Source organism: Benincasa hispida, chromosome 3, assembly GCF_027475165.1.
Source record: "Benincasa hispida cultivar pf3 chromosome 3, pf3_genome.v1.1, whole genome shotgun sequence".
NCBI classification, from domain to species: domain Eukaryota; kingdom Viridiplantae; phylum Streptophyta; class Magnoliopsida; order Cucurbitales; family Cucurbitaceae; genus Benincasa; species Benincasa hispida.
The window spans coordinates 63,448,531-63,460,976 of record NC_143480.1 but is presented as its reverse complement, the minus strand read 5'-3'; the positions used below and the strand labels follow the sequence as shown (position 1 = coordinate 63,460,976).

The 12,446-nt window shown below is 36.9% G+C and overlaps 1 long non-coding RNA gene across 1 annotated transcript; it reads left to right on the top strand.

Annotated features, from left to right (window-relative positions):
- The first annotated feature begins 2,806 nt into the window (after positions 1 to 2,806).
- On the top strand, positions 2,807 to 6,623 carry LOC120072602 (uncharacterized). The gene is made up of 6 exons (XR_005480547.2): positions 2,807 to 3,227; positions 3,834 to 3,946; positions 4,612 to 4,666; positions 4,900 to 4,937; positions 5,576 to 5,805; positions 6,202 to 6,623. It is a non-coding gene; the product is annotated as an uncharacterized LOC120072602 (long non-coding RNA).
- The last annotated feature ends 5,823 nt before the right edge of the window (positions 6,624 to 12,446 follow it).

The window sequence follows — 12,446 nt, the reverse complement described above, 5'->3', positions numbered from 1 at the left end:
GTGGCACTCCTTCATCAGTGACCTTCGTAACTCCCCGGATCTGAGGATGTAGAGCCGATTGCCCTTGGTGAATAGTAGATCATCTTCCACCCAGAACTGGCGTGTCCTTCCCTCTTTGGTCAACTGTAGGATGGCCTGCGCCGCTATGTTGTGTGTCAAGTGAGTTTTGACAGTTTTTCGTACTGTTGCACTCAACGTACTTGCTTGTAGGCGGGCGAACATGCACAGGGCCGCATGTTCGCTCTTTCGGCTAAGAGCATCAACTGCTTGGTTACTTTTCCCCGATCTATGTTCGAATTAGAAGTCGAACTCTGCTAGACACTCCTGCCACCGTGCCTATTTTGACGACAACTTTGGTTGGTTGAAGAAGTGACAAATGGAGTTGTTGTTGGTCTTGACCACGAACTTGGCCCCCAAGAGATACTGTCTTCAGGCCCTCAAGCAGTGAACTACTGCTAACATCTCTTTCTCGGAGGCGGTATACCTCCGTTCGGCATCATTTAGTTTCCTACTCTCATACGCGATGGGGTGTTCGTCTTGGAGGAGAACATCGCCCAACGCGAAGTCAGAAGCATCAGTCTCTACTTCAAATGGCTTGGTCACGTTGGCATTCCGAGGACCGGCCCCTCAATCATCACTTTCTTCAAGCCCTCAAAGGCGGCTTGACATTCAGGAGTCCAACTCCATTGGCTATCCTTCTTCAACAGTTCGGTTAATGGCCCTGTTCTTCTCGAGAATCCTTCTACGAACCGCCTATAGTAGTTGGCTAGTCCGAGAAAGGATCGTAGTTCGGTCACGGATGACGGTACCCTCCAGTCTCTAATCGCGGCCACCTTGCCCTCTTCCATACCAATCCGACCACACTCAATCACGTGGCCGAGGAAATTTATGCGCTCTTGGGCAAATGAGCACTTCTCTCTCTTTACATACAACTGATTTCTCCACAGCTTTTCGAAGACTAGTTGGAGATAATGTCGATGGTCCTCCAGCGAGGCACTATAGACCACAATGTCATCAAGATACACTACGACGAATTTGTCGAGATATTCGTGAAACACTTGGTTCATTAAGGTACAGAAAATTGCTGGAGCATTGGTGAGGCCAAAGGGCATCACGAGGAATTCGAAGGCTCCATATCTCGTGACACAGGTCGTCTTAGGTTCGTCTCCTTCAGCAATTCGGACCTGATAATATCCCGACCGTAGGTTCAGCTTCGAGAAATACTTAGCACCGTGAAGCTGATCAAATAAGTCAGTAATGATAGGAAGGGGATATTTGTTGCGAACTGTGAGCTTATTCAAGGCCCGATACCAACTGTCACAATTGCTCTTTCGGAAGCTTCTCTTAGCGATTGTGCGGCACTTGTTCCCGCTCACGAACAAGTCAGCCAACTCGAATACGGACTGCCGATGGCACACCGAATGCCTCTTGCAACCTCCACCCCCGTTTTAGGGAAAACGGTTTTAGAAAACGGGTTTGGAGAAAAGGTTTTCGTAAGAAGTTTTTGTGAGTGTGAATAAAGAAAGAAAGATTGTAGTAGACTAGAAAGCAATAAGCAACAACAACAGCTTTATAGAGTACTACTCCGGGTATGAGGAAGTGATGGTTAGTCTTATCCCCATATAGTGCATTCTGAACAAAAAGTCAACTAGCGCCCTTGCATATGCAAAAGGGCGAGTGGTTACTTACAATGAAAATGTAAAGAAAGCGAGCTAACTAAGCTAATACAATACAAGATATGAAAGTATGCTAGAAGGGGGTTGGATTGGGCATGCGGCCATGGGCAACAGGCCCTGAACAAGCATGACCGTGACACTAAGATCTTACAAATTCAATCTTCTATTTTCCCTTGCATTTGGACATCTGATTGTCTTGATTCCTCTTTTTGAGAATTCAAGTCCATCATTGTCACTGATTGCTTTTCCTTTTGACAATATTTTGTCTTGAGTTTCAGTTCCCGAGTTTAGCATTCTAATAAACTTACACATGGAGTCTTTCTCTACTTTAACGAGATTCAACTCACGTTTTAAATCTACAATTGTAAACATAAGTCTATAATTCACTACAAGAAAAATGGGCTACCATGACACATTATATCCAAATTGAGAGGAAAGAATAAAAAGATGTTGTAAATGTCAAAATGCGCATTTTTGGAGGGAAAAGGCAGAGGTTTTTGGATTGTCGTTTATCAATGATGGGGTTGGCAATAGGGCGGGGCGAGGCCGGGGATACACTCCCTATCCCCGTCCCCATGAGGATTTTTAATCCTCGTCCCTACCTCATTCCCCATTTTGAAGAGTTAGGTCGGGACTAGGGAATCTCTTTTTGGGAATCGAGTCCCGTGGGGAAAAATTCTCTATCTATTATTTTTTATTTTTATTTTTTATTTAAAATCAATATTTTTTTGTATTATATTGAAAATGTACACTTGTTAGGTAACAAGTTGGTATTATTATTGTTTTATTTATTTAAATTAATAATAAAAAACATTTATTTCTTTATTTTATAATTTAATAAAAAGTTACAAATTAATTATATTGTGAAATGAAATTAAAAAAAGTAAAAAAAAAAAGTAGCTTTATATATATATATACACTAAAAAAATTAAAACAAAAAATATTTGGGTTGGGGTTGGGGACGGAACGGGACGGGACGAGGATTCCCATCCCTGGTTTGAGACCCATTTTGAGTCTCCAGTTTGACTCCATCTCCAATCAAATCGGGAATTTCCAATCCTAATTCAAATGTCACTAATTTATGACCATTGTTAAGTGTCACTGAATAAAGTTAATTGACCGTTGTTAAGTGTCACGGAATAAAGTTAATTGTTTTCTTTTTAAAATAAAATAAAAATATGTGAGCAACTCTTAAACCTAAACTCGCGTTCGACAACCCCAAACCCCTTCTTCACGTTCGTCGTCGTCCGCTTTTGTGGTTGAGTAGTCTGCCGTTGACCCTCTTCAGCTCTGGCCGTTTGCAACACCGGTCGTCCGTGCGCCGTCTCCTGTCTTTAACGGCCGTCCGTTCGCAGCGCCCTCATCCGTCCATTCTCTGCCTTAATTTTCGTTTTTAGGGATCTGTCCGTTCGTGTCTTCAACCCAGAAAATTCATCCATTCTCCGCCAAAGTCTTCGATTTCTGTTTGTTTTACAGCCATTGTTCGTTCATGTTTGTCTTTAGCATTTTAGTCTTCGATTTGTCAGATCGACATGGGAGCTGGTTTTGAGGGTGGGTTCTTCTTCTCCTTCTCTCTGTTTTCCTTTTTCCTTCTTTTAATGGGTTAGTTTCTCCATGTTTTTGGAGTGTTCTAATGGTGGATATGGGTCCCTTTGTCTTCCTTTTCATATTTGTTTCTATATTGGGGTGAAAATGATTGTTTCTGGTTATTTTTTTCTTCTTGTTTGATGGATTGAGTTCTTCCGCGACAATTTTAATTCTACTGTTCATCATCTATTGTGGTTCGTTGCAAAATACTTGTTTGGAGTTAACTTTTGTTTTAATTATGAGGACTTTAAGGAGAAGAGAATGTTTGTTCTTGTTTTAGTTATGAGAATTTTATTTGTAAATGGTGAATCGATATGTTTTCTTCTTTGAATATACTGAAATTACAAGACAATGGATCGAGTTCAGTATAAATGTTTTGGGTCTAGTAATTAAAAGCAGGGGACTATTGGTGAGAAATTTTGAGCCCACATTGATCCCACCTTCGGGAAACATTCCTTGATAAATTTCTGTGTTAAAAGTGGTTCCAAAATTACTTTGAAGAGTTGTTGTTGATAATTCTTGTGAAGTATTGTTTCGCTAAGGAAATAAAAATTGACATCAATTTTGCAGACGAGAGGAGGGTCCTGAATTCCAAGCTTTGGCATGTATGTGCGGGTCCTCTTGTTTCTTTGTCGGCTGTTGGTAGTCAGGTTGTTTACTTTCTTCAAGGTCATAGTGAGCAGGTGAACTCCATGAATTTCCATATTCAATGGCCACTTAAAAGTTCTCTCTCCTTTTATTTGACCTTTAAAACTTGGTTTTATGTTGAGATTTAACAACCTTCATTGCTATTCATGTGCTTGGTTGCTACTTTGTGTTTAGTTGTGATTTTGATAGAGGTGAATTTGTTTTGCTTACTAAACATCTAGAGATTGAAATGATCTCTCATCTATAGTCTTATAAACCTCACTGAGAAAATTTTGGCATATGGGGCTAAGTGTTATTTGGTAGAATGCATTTGATTGTTGTTCATTCACAAATTTGTCATTTGTGCACTGATCCTTTATACTTAGTGTTTCTTTTATTTTGTAGGTAATGTATGCTTTATGTCATTTTCCAATTGCTTCCCATTTTTAACCATCAATATTGATGTGTTATCATGGTTATCATTGCCTATATTTATGTGTTGGGTTAAATTCTAAAATGAATATATTTTTTTTTTCTAAAATGAATTCACTAGTAGAGCAAGTGATCAATATATAAATTTTTTTTGTAGTGTTAAATGACAAATCTTGGTTGCGATTCGTTCTCTAAAGTTTTGAGCAATTTTATTTCTAAGCACGCCTAATTTGAGTAATGTTAGTATTCTTTGTCTTTTCTCCTTTGATTCGAGTAGTCTTTTTTGCAGGCCGTCAAAATGGTGGTAAACAAATGAGTCTTGATTTGAAAATTGAAATAATGAAGTGAGTGAATGCTTTTGACATTATAACTTCATTCTAAAATTTGTATGATTGATGCTTCTTGAATTTAAACACTTTGTTGCAATTGTAGATATTTGTTTACTTGTTAGTCAAATTAGAATTCTCTTTCGTTGTTGTTAGTCCTTAAAAGTTACAAGCTAAATAGATTTATTGTGATTATCATTAACCTTGATACATTGAGCTGAACTCTAAAATGAATGTTGTGTTTTTATTAGGTCTCTGCATGAACCAACTGAAGTGGTGAAGCTACAAAGTAAGTGGTTGACGTTTGGTTAGTGACAGAACTTGTTGTAATATAGTTACTTATGACAATACCTTGTTTTATTTAGTTTCTTAGTAAAAAAAAAATTACGAAGTTTGATTATTAGTTTGATTGTATTTAGTTTCTTTGTAAAAACGTTATCAACTTTATTGTTATACATGAAAGTTCTTATTTATGTTTGTACTTATTTGTTTTTGTTAAAATAAGACTAGTTGATGATGTAAATCATGTGTAATGATAAGGTTCAAAAGAAATAATAAACTATCAAAACATGTATTTTACTGACAATATAAAAGTTTCATAATTATGAAATTTTGTGACAATAAAAATGTGTTGTGATAGAACATTTATTGACCTAAAGTATTTGTCATAGTTAAGATATTCTTGACAATAAAGTATTATGGTTCATATCTTCTTGACAAGAAAAAAATATCATTATATATTAGTTTTTGATATTTTAGTATTGTCATCAATATTCATAACACTACAACAATAAGCCATTTTGAGTTATTTGATGACAATTATAGCCCGTCATAGTAATTTTGACAACGATAGTTTATAAATGTCAATAAAGTTTTATTGTTAACAATTATTCGCTCTCTGGTTTTCCTTCTCTTTGGGTTTCGCAGAAGAGTTCGGGTAGAAAATTCTCTCAATTTCTCTCATTGTCTCTTGCCAAAATTAAGTAGAAGTCCACACCTCTGCACGATTCTCGTCCCTGAGAATAACAAGGAAGACCTCGTGATGGTGTCGTCTTCATCCCGTATGGTGTGTTCGTGGTGTCGGGTTTGGGAGATCAAGAAGAGATCGAGCAAGTTCATACTATGGAAAGGAAATTAAAAAATATAGATCTTCAAGGGTATGTATTGTTCAATCCCTCTTCTCCAATTTCACAGTAGTAGCATGCTTGATTTAATAATGTTTATCAATTGTTTTCGTCACTCTGAATTTTGTATGCTCTCTAAAATGAATTTAGAGAATGATGCATTAAATTGCTTTTACTGTGGGTATTCAAATTTCCTTCAATTGGTATCAGAGCCAGGTTGAGTCTCTAAATTTCATTTTTCGAACATTAGTTCAAAGTTATTGGGAGGTGTATGATCTGCATTTGAAATGTATGTTATAGGTTTTACACATTGGACGTTTTGAAATTGGCCTAGAATTTACTGCTTTAAAGGTGTTTAAAGTTGTAATTGCCCGATGTTTTGGGTATTTAAATTCTTGTAATTGAGTATGTAATTGTCCATGTCGTTAGTGATGTCGTTCTGGCTTCGATTTGGAGAATTTTGGAGCAAGAACAGAGCAAATTGAATGAATGAGTGAAGCGGAGCAAAATTTCTCCCTTACAGCGTCGCAACGCTCCAGCCGTAGCATTGCAACGCTACATGCAGTGTGGCCCAACGTTGTGACAACATAAAAGCCTGTGTTGCAACGTTAGTAATAAAGCATTGCGATCCTCTGGATGGTCAACGTGCATGGAGCATGATACCACCTTAGTAAAATTATAAATGTATTATAGGTTTTACACATTGGACATTTTGAAATTGGCCTAGAATTTATTGCTTTAAAGGTGTTTAAAGTTGTAATTGCCCGATGTTTTGGGCATTTAAATTCTTGTAATTGAGTATGTAATTGTCCATGTCGTTAGTGATGTTGTTCTGGCTTCGATTTGGAGAATTTTGGAGCAAGAACAGAGCAAATTGAATGAACGAGTGAGGCAAAGCAAACTTTCTCCCTTACAGCGTCGCAACGCTCCAGTCGTAGCGTTGCAACGCTACATGCAATGTGGCCCAACGTTGTGGCAGCATAAAAGCCAACGTTGCAACATCAGTAATAAAGCATTGCGATCCTCTGGATGGTCAACGTGCATGGAGCATCATACCACCTTAGTAAAATTATAATTATTATAATTTTTTTTTACAAAATGTCATTAGATACATGTTTAGGTTTTAATTATTTCATTAATTCTTTATAAGTGTTACAAGTTTAATGTGATTAGAATTAAAATCTATGATAAAGAGTTGAATGCAAACATGGGTTAAATTAATTTTAAATCGTTTAAAATTAATTTCATTTAGACCTATGTTAATAATTGTTCGTTGAATTTGTGATGTGAGCTTAGGAGTGTATTGTATATGGTAATTGAAAAAATAAGTGCAAATGTGAATGATGCGTTGATGCGTTAGTGATGCGTTGGTGATGTGTGAAGGGACGCGTGACACCTCTTTATGCGTTCAAGTTTTCCTGAATCAGATCCAAGTATAAATCCAACTCAAGTTCCTGGTAAGTCCAGGGTTGAACTTAAGGATTTAGATTAAAGCTAACGCAGAGCTTACGTTGTAGTTGATGTAGAAATATCCTAAGTGAATGCGGAATGAGTTATTTACACAGTTTTTTGTGTGCGTGCAAGAAGATACAAAAAAGTCAAGTAGAAAACAGTGGTTGTGTGAAAATGGAGTTTAGTGCAAGGGATATGCGTCGATCTAAGTGAGATGTACATATACAAGAATACGATGCGGATGAAATGACTTGCTTATCTCCGTTTATGCGTTAGATTTCTGATTAATTTCTATTAAGCACTTCTCAATGCGAATATCATACAATTCCCTACTCTAGGATGTCTGTGTTAGTCATAGAATGCAATAAAACACTAGTGCGTCTATCTCTAGATGTACCAAACGTTTCTAACTTAATGCTTGCTTGCTTATTCTCTCGAATAATTCAAGCTAAAGTAGCTTTTACCAAGTGATTTAGTTGGCTTAGGCATTTAGAAATGGATTTTGCATAAAGTTATAGATGCATTTAACGTAAAGCAAGAAATAAACAGTGGCGAAATGAAGTAGATCAAATATGTGAATTTATAAAGAAACCGATTGTCTTTACAAGATCAATACTCAATCAAATGAGATGAAGAGAATTATAATTCAAATGAAAAGAAAGAAGTCAGGACGTAGAGTACAATCTCTTGTCCTCTTTGGCTCAACTCAAATTCGTGTATAAACAACTTGTAGAAAAAATGGAAGAAAATTCTCTCTCGAGCTAAGCTTTTTCCACTCTTTGATCGATGGTGGGGGTGGTTCTCTTCCTTCTTGTATTTTTCTTGTCACAGCAACACAGTTCTAGGTCTTTAAATTAGATCCTCTCATCTGGTGGGATTTCTTCTATTTATAGGCATTGTTCTTCACCAACTTGATGATGGGGCAGCATTAAATTCCATACCCTGTCACACCCCCCTCCCAGATTACCCTTCTTAATTCGGAAGTGAATGTGACGACAGTAGTTACCAACCCTTTTGTGGCACTTACTGTCTAACTAACATCCTTAACCTGTTTAGATCCCTGGAATACATATATAACATTCACCAAACTAAGGAAACTTTAAAAATAACCTCAAAACACCAGGGATCAACAACAACATAACTATACTATATTAACAGGTACAGAGTTCAGTGGGTCCCATTATACTTTACTAGTCCCTAATATGAGCAATACATATGTATACGCATTTACAAAATAAACACCTAAAACTGCTCTTTAGAATTTGAACTTTTAACTGGAGTCCTTGAGTGGCAGAACAGGATGTCAGCTAACCTCTGGGGAGATGACCACTACTTGGGAAAAGAAAAACATTTGAAAGAATGAGCTATTCGTCTAGTGAGTGACTTATTAAAAACATAAATCTCATGCTTAAACTGAAAGCTAGAAAATAGAATACTGGAACTAAAATATGCCAAGCAAACGTGTACATAAAACTTTTAAAACCATTGTATCTGAAAACATAGCTAAACTGATTTCCGGTTGAGAGAGAACCCCCGTCAATCTCAACATCGGATATCATGTTCAAGAGAGAACCCTTTTGTTCAATTTCTCAAACATAAGCCTGGGCTGAGGTGAGAACCCTTTTGTTCAACACCTCTTTGCCAATGCTAGGAAAGAACCTTCGTGGTTCAATTTCATCGTTAGATATCATGTTTAAGAGAGAACCCTTTTGTTCATCTCTCAAACATAAGCATGGGCTGGGATGAGAACCCTTTTGTTCAACACCTTTTAGGCAATGCTAGGAAAGAACCCTCGTGGTTCAATCTCATCGTCGGATATCATGTTTAAGAGAAAACCCTTTTGCTCGATCTCTCAAACATAAGCTTGGGCTGGGGTGAGAACCCTTTTGTTCAGCACCTTTCAGCCAATACTAAGAAAGAACCCTCGTGGTTCAATCCTACTGAAGTGATTAACTGTCATATGTGCACGTAGAGCAAACTGGATCCTGATGTCAAGGATCATAACTGAGGCATGGTACCACTGCTTATCACTGAACTGAGTGAATTATTCTGATACCTTCTCTAAGTACTCTAGTACCAGAATCATAACATAACTGAAACCGGGTAGTACAACTTAGATACATTCTCCTTGTATTTCAGTATTGAGCTGAAAATACCTGATAGGAAAACATTTTCATAAAACAAGCTTACTGAAAGCTTGATCTCATAAAACATAGTTTTCATAAGAATACCATTTGCTAACGCATGCTCAACAACATTAAGAGAACATATACTTTAAAACATAATAAAAATAATTGAAACTTAAACATGTCATAGAGTCTTCTTTTGAGAATTACTATCGTTCAACCATTGTACAAAGCATATTTCATAAACTTTGTGACTAGCATGCGTTTATAAACTTTAGAGAAATGCATTGCTTGGAACTTCTTGTAAAATAACGAACATAAAAGTAACTGTCAATAAAGTATGGATTATTAAAATATTTATAAACCATTTATAAATCATTTATAGTCACTCACATGTCCTTCAAGTTTGCTTCCTTAAGGCTTGATAGGCTTTTCCAATGGGCGTTGAGCCTACGCATATAAGCATAGTACTTAGTGTTTACATTAGCCTTCTTTTTAGGCCTACTCAATAAATCAAGCTCACATGCCAAACCATCACATTGTGCCTCCTACCATTCACTTTGAGGGTCGGACACTTAGCCAATTTGGAGGGATTGAGTGTCAAAAGAATGCACCCTTTGATCGCCCACACTTCCCACACTTAGAAAAATTTTAGAGCATCAAACTGCAGATTCAATTTCAACAATTCATAACTAAATTTCCAGAACTCATCTCAAGCAACTTCCTTCTACAAAATTTCTTAGAATCAAGTTAGCAACATTACCTTAAAATTTCAGCTCGAAATTCCTCATCGTTTTATCTGGGAATTCAAAACTTCATCATTGGCCTCAATTCAAGTAGTTGCCTGCTTGTTCAACAATTTTTAGTTCAAATTTCAAAAATATATAACTCGATTTCCAGGTCTCATCTTAAAAAGATTCATTTTAAAAAGTTGTTTATAACTGAGTTAATAATATTACCTCAAATTTTTAGCTAAAAAATCTTCGTGATTCGTCCTGGAGCTTCAATTCTTCACTGATGACCTAGATTTACCCGAGAAACGAACCCTTTGTCTTTATTTTGCTCCTCCGACCTTATTCTGACTAGTTTTCCCTCCAGCAACAGAGGATTTTCTCAACTGGCCTGAACTAACTGGAATGCATAGATGAAAGCCACAGAAAATAGACACACAGAGCTTTCGAATGCCACTGGAATTACACAAATAGCCCGAGTAATCTGTCCAAACCGTTTAAATGAATTTGGCCTTTCTTCCTATGCGACCGCCAAACTTCTTGCATGAAATCTCCTTAGGCCACTTAGCCCACTAATAAAGATTAATGGCTGAGATTTGATTAAGCCATTTTCTTCCCACTCCATCACAACACAATTCAACATTAAATCTCATAGGATAACATGGTCTCCTCTTGGTTTTCCATACTTAGCCAAAATTTGACCATTCTTTCCTACATAGCTATCCGAGAGTTCTCTTGATCCTTAGTTTGCTTTCTTACTCCATCACTCCTAACCAAAACATAATCTCATTACAACTCATTGGAAGACATCACATAACTTACACTTGCTTACTTAAGGTAATTAGGGTTTGGGTTTTACAGCCGCCTAACACTCAGATACTTTTCAGAACCGCCAGCTGTAGATGTTCATGCTTGCAAGTGGTGATTTGACACAGACAGCCTGAATCAATGAATCTTTCTTGTGTTGAAACCCCTCCGATGCATGCTTATGCGTTGACATTGCCTGCGACACTTGGAATCTTTGTTGAAATCCTGCAATATTATGCGTTAGTGCTGCAGTATTTCAGTAATAAACATTCTTTTGCATGAGTTTGATAGTGTTTGAGTAATTCCATCGTTGTCTCTGAGAATGATAAGATTTTATCATTAAAGACCCTAATTGTTTCAACTTTTGAGTGACAATAACTTGTATTTCTACAAGTTATCACACCTCCAAATTTGAACAATGCTTGTCCTTGAGCATTCTACAAATAATTCATTGTTATCTCCATTGTCTTAAGTGTGCAGGTTTCACCTCTCATCATATTCACTTACAAGCTTGAGACTGGTGTTTGGAAAATGTAATTCAGGTTGATTCTTTTCTAAAAGGAAGAATGTTTTATTTCAAGTACAGCAAGCCTTTTGTCAACAATTCCTTTCGCTCCTCAAAACATTTTTTTTTCTAAACCAGCAATGCATTAGATGCTTTTCTTTTTAAAACAAGATGCAGGTAAGAAAATATGAATTCTGGATCACCCATGCATTGTTCCAGGTATCCCACTATCGTTTTGGCTTGCCCCCACGGGTGTCATGCGAGCATCCAACTACAAGTGAGAGCCTTTCACAACTAAACTCATATCTAAGCATGTATGCATTTCAAGATATAGTTTCTTTAAACTAGATAGCGGAGTTTTGGGATGCATTGGTCTAGAAGACTTATCTTCGCTTGCCCCTACGGGTGTCATGCGAGCATCTAACTACGACTAAGTACATGTTCCAATTTTAACTCATGCCAATTTGAGGTTTTCTTTTATAAAGTATTGACAGAGGAGTTTGTGTATTATATCTTTCTATTTTGTTTCCCCTCTTTTTGATGAATCTATTTGATAAATGCATCTTAACTTGGATTTTCCTCACTCCCAAATTTTAGGGATTAGCTAAATCCTCATTGCTAAAAGGGAGACAAAATTTCGAAAAGGCTTTGAGAATTTCAAAAGAAGTTTTGATTTAGGGTTTGCATGCATCAGAAAGAAAGCATGTACTTGACTTTTTAGAAAAGTTCAGACTTTGTTGATTTTCTTAACGCCTATTCTAGACTTATAAGTTTCGTATATTACTAATCATTGAGGTAAAACAAAGCACAAGACAAGAAAAATAGCCAAGAACGAAAAAAGATATGCTAAAGACAAACGCAAGGATGAAAAATGATAGTAATTTCATTCATTTTATTGATAAGCCAGTAATGGGATAACATAAGGACAAAAGGTCAATAAACAAAACTAAATAACCAACACCCCCAAATTTATTGTGTTGGCGCAGCATCCCTGCGTTCATCCGTGGGGTCTTCATCCATGAAGCGCAAAGGGTTCATTAGGTGGGCGGGTAG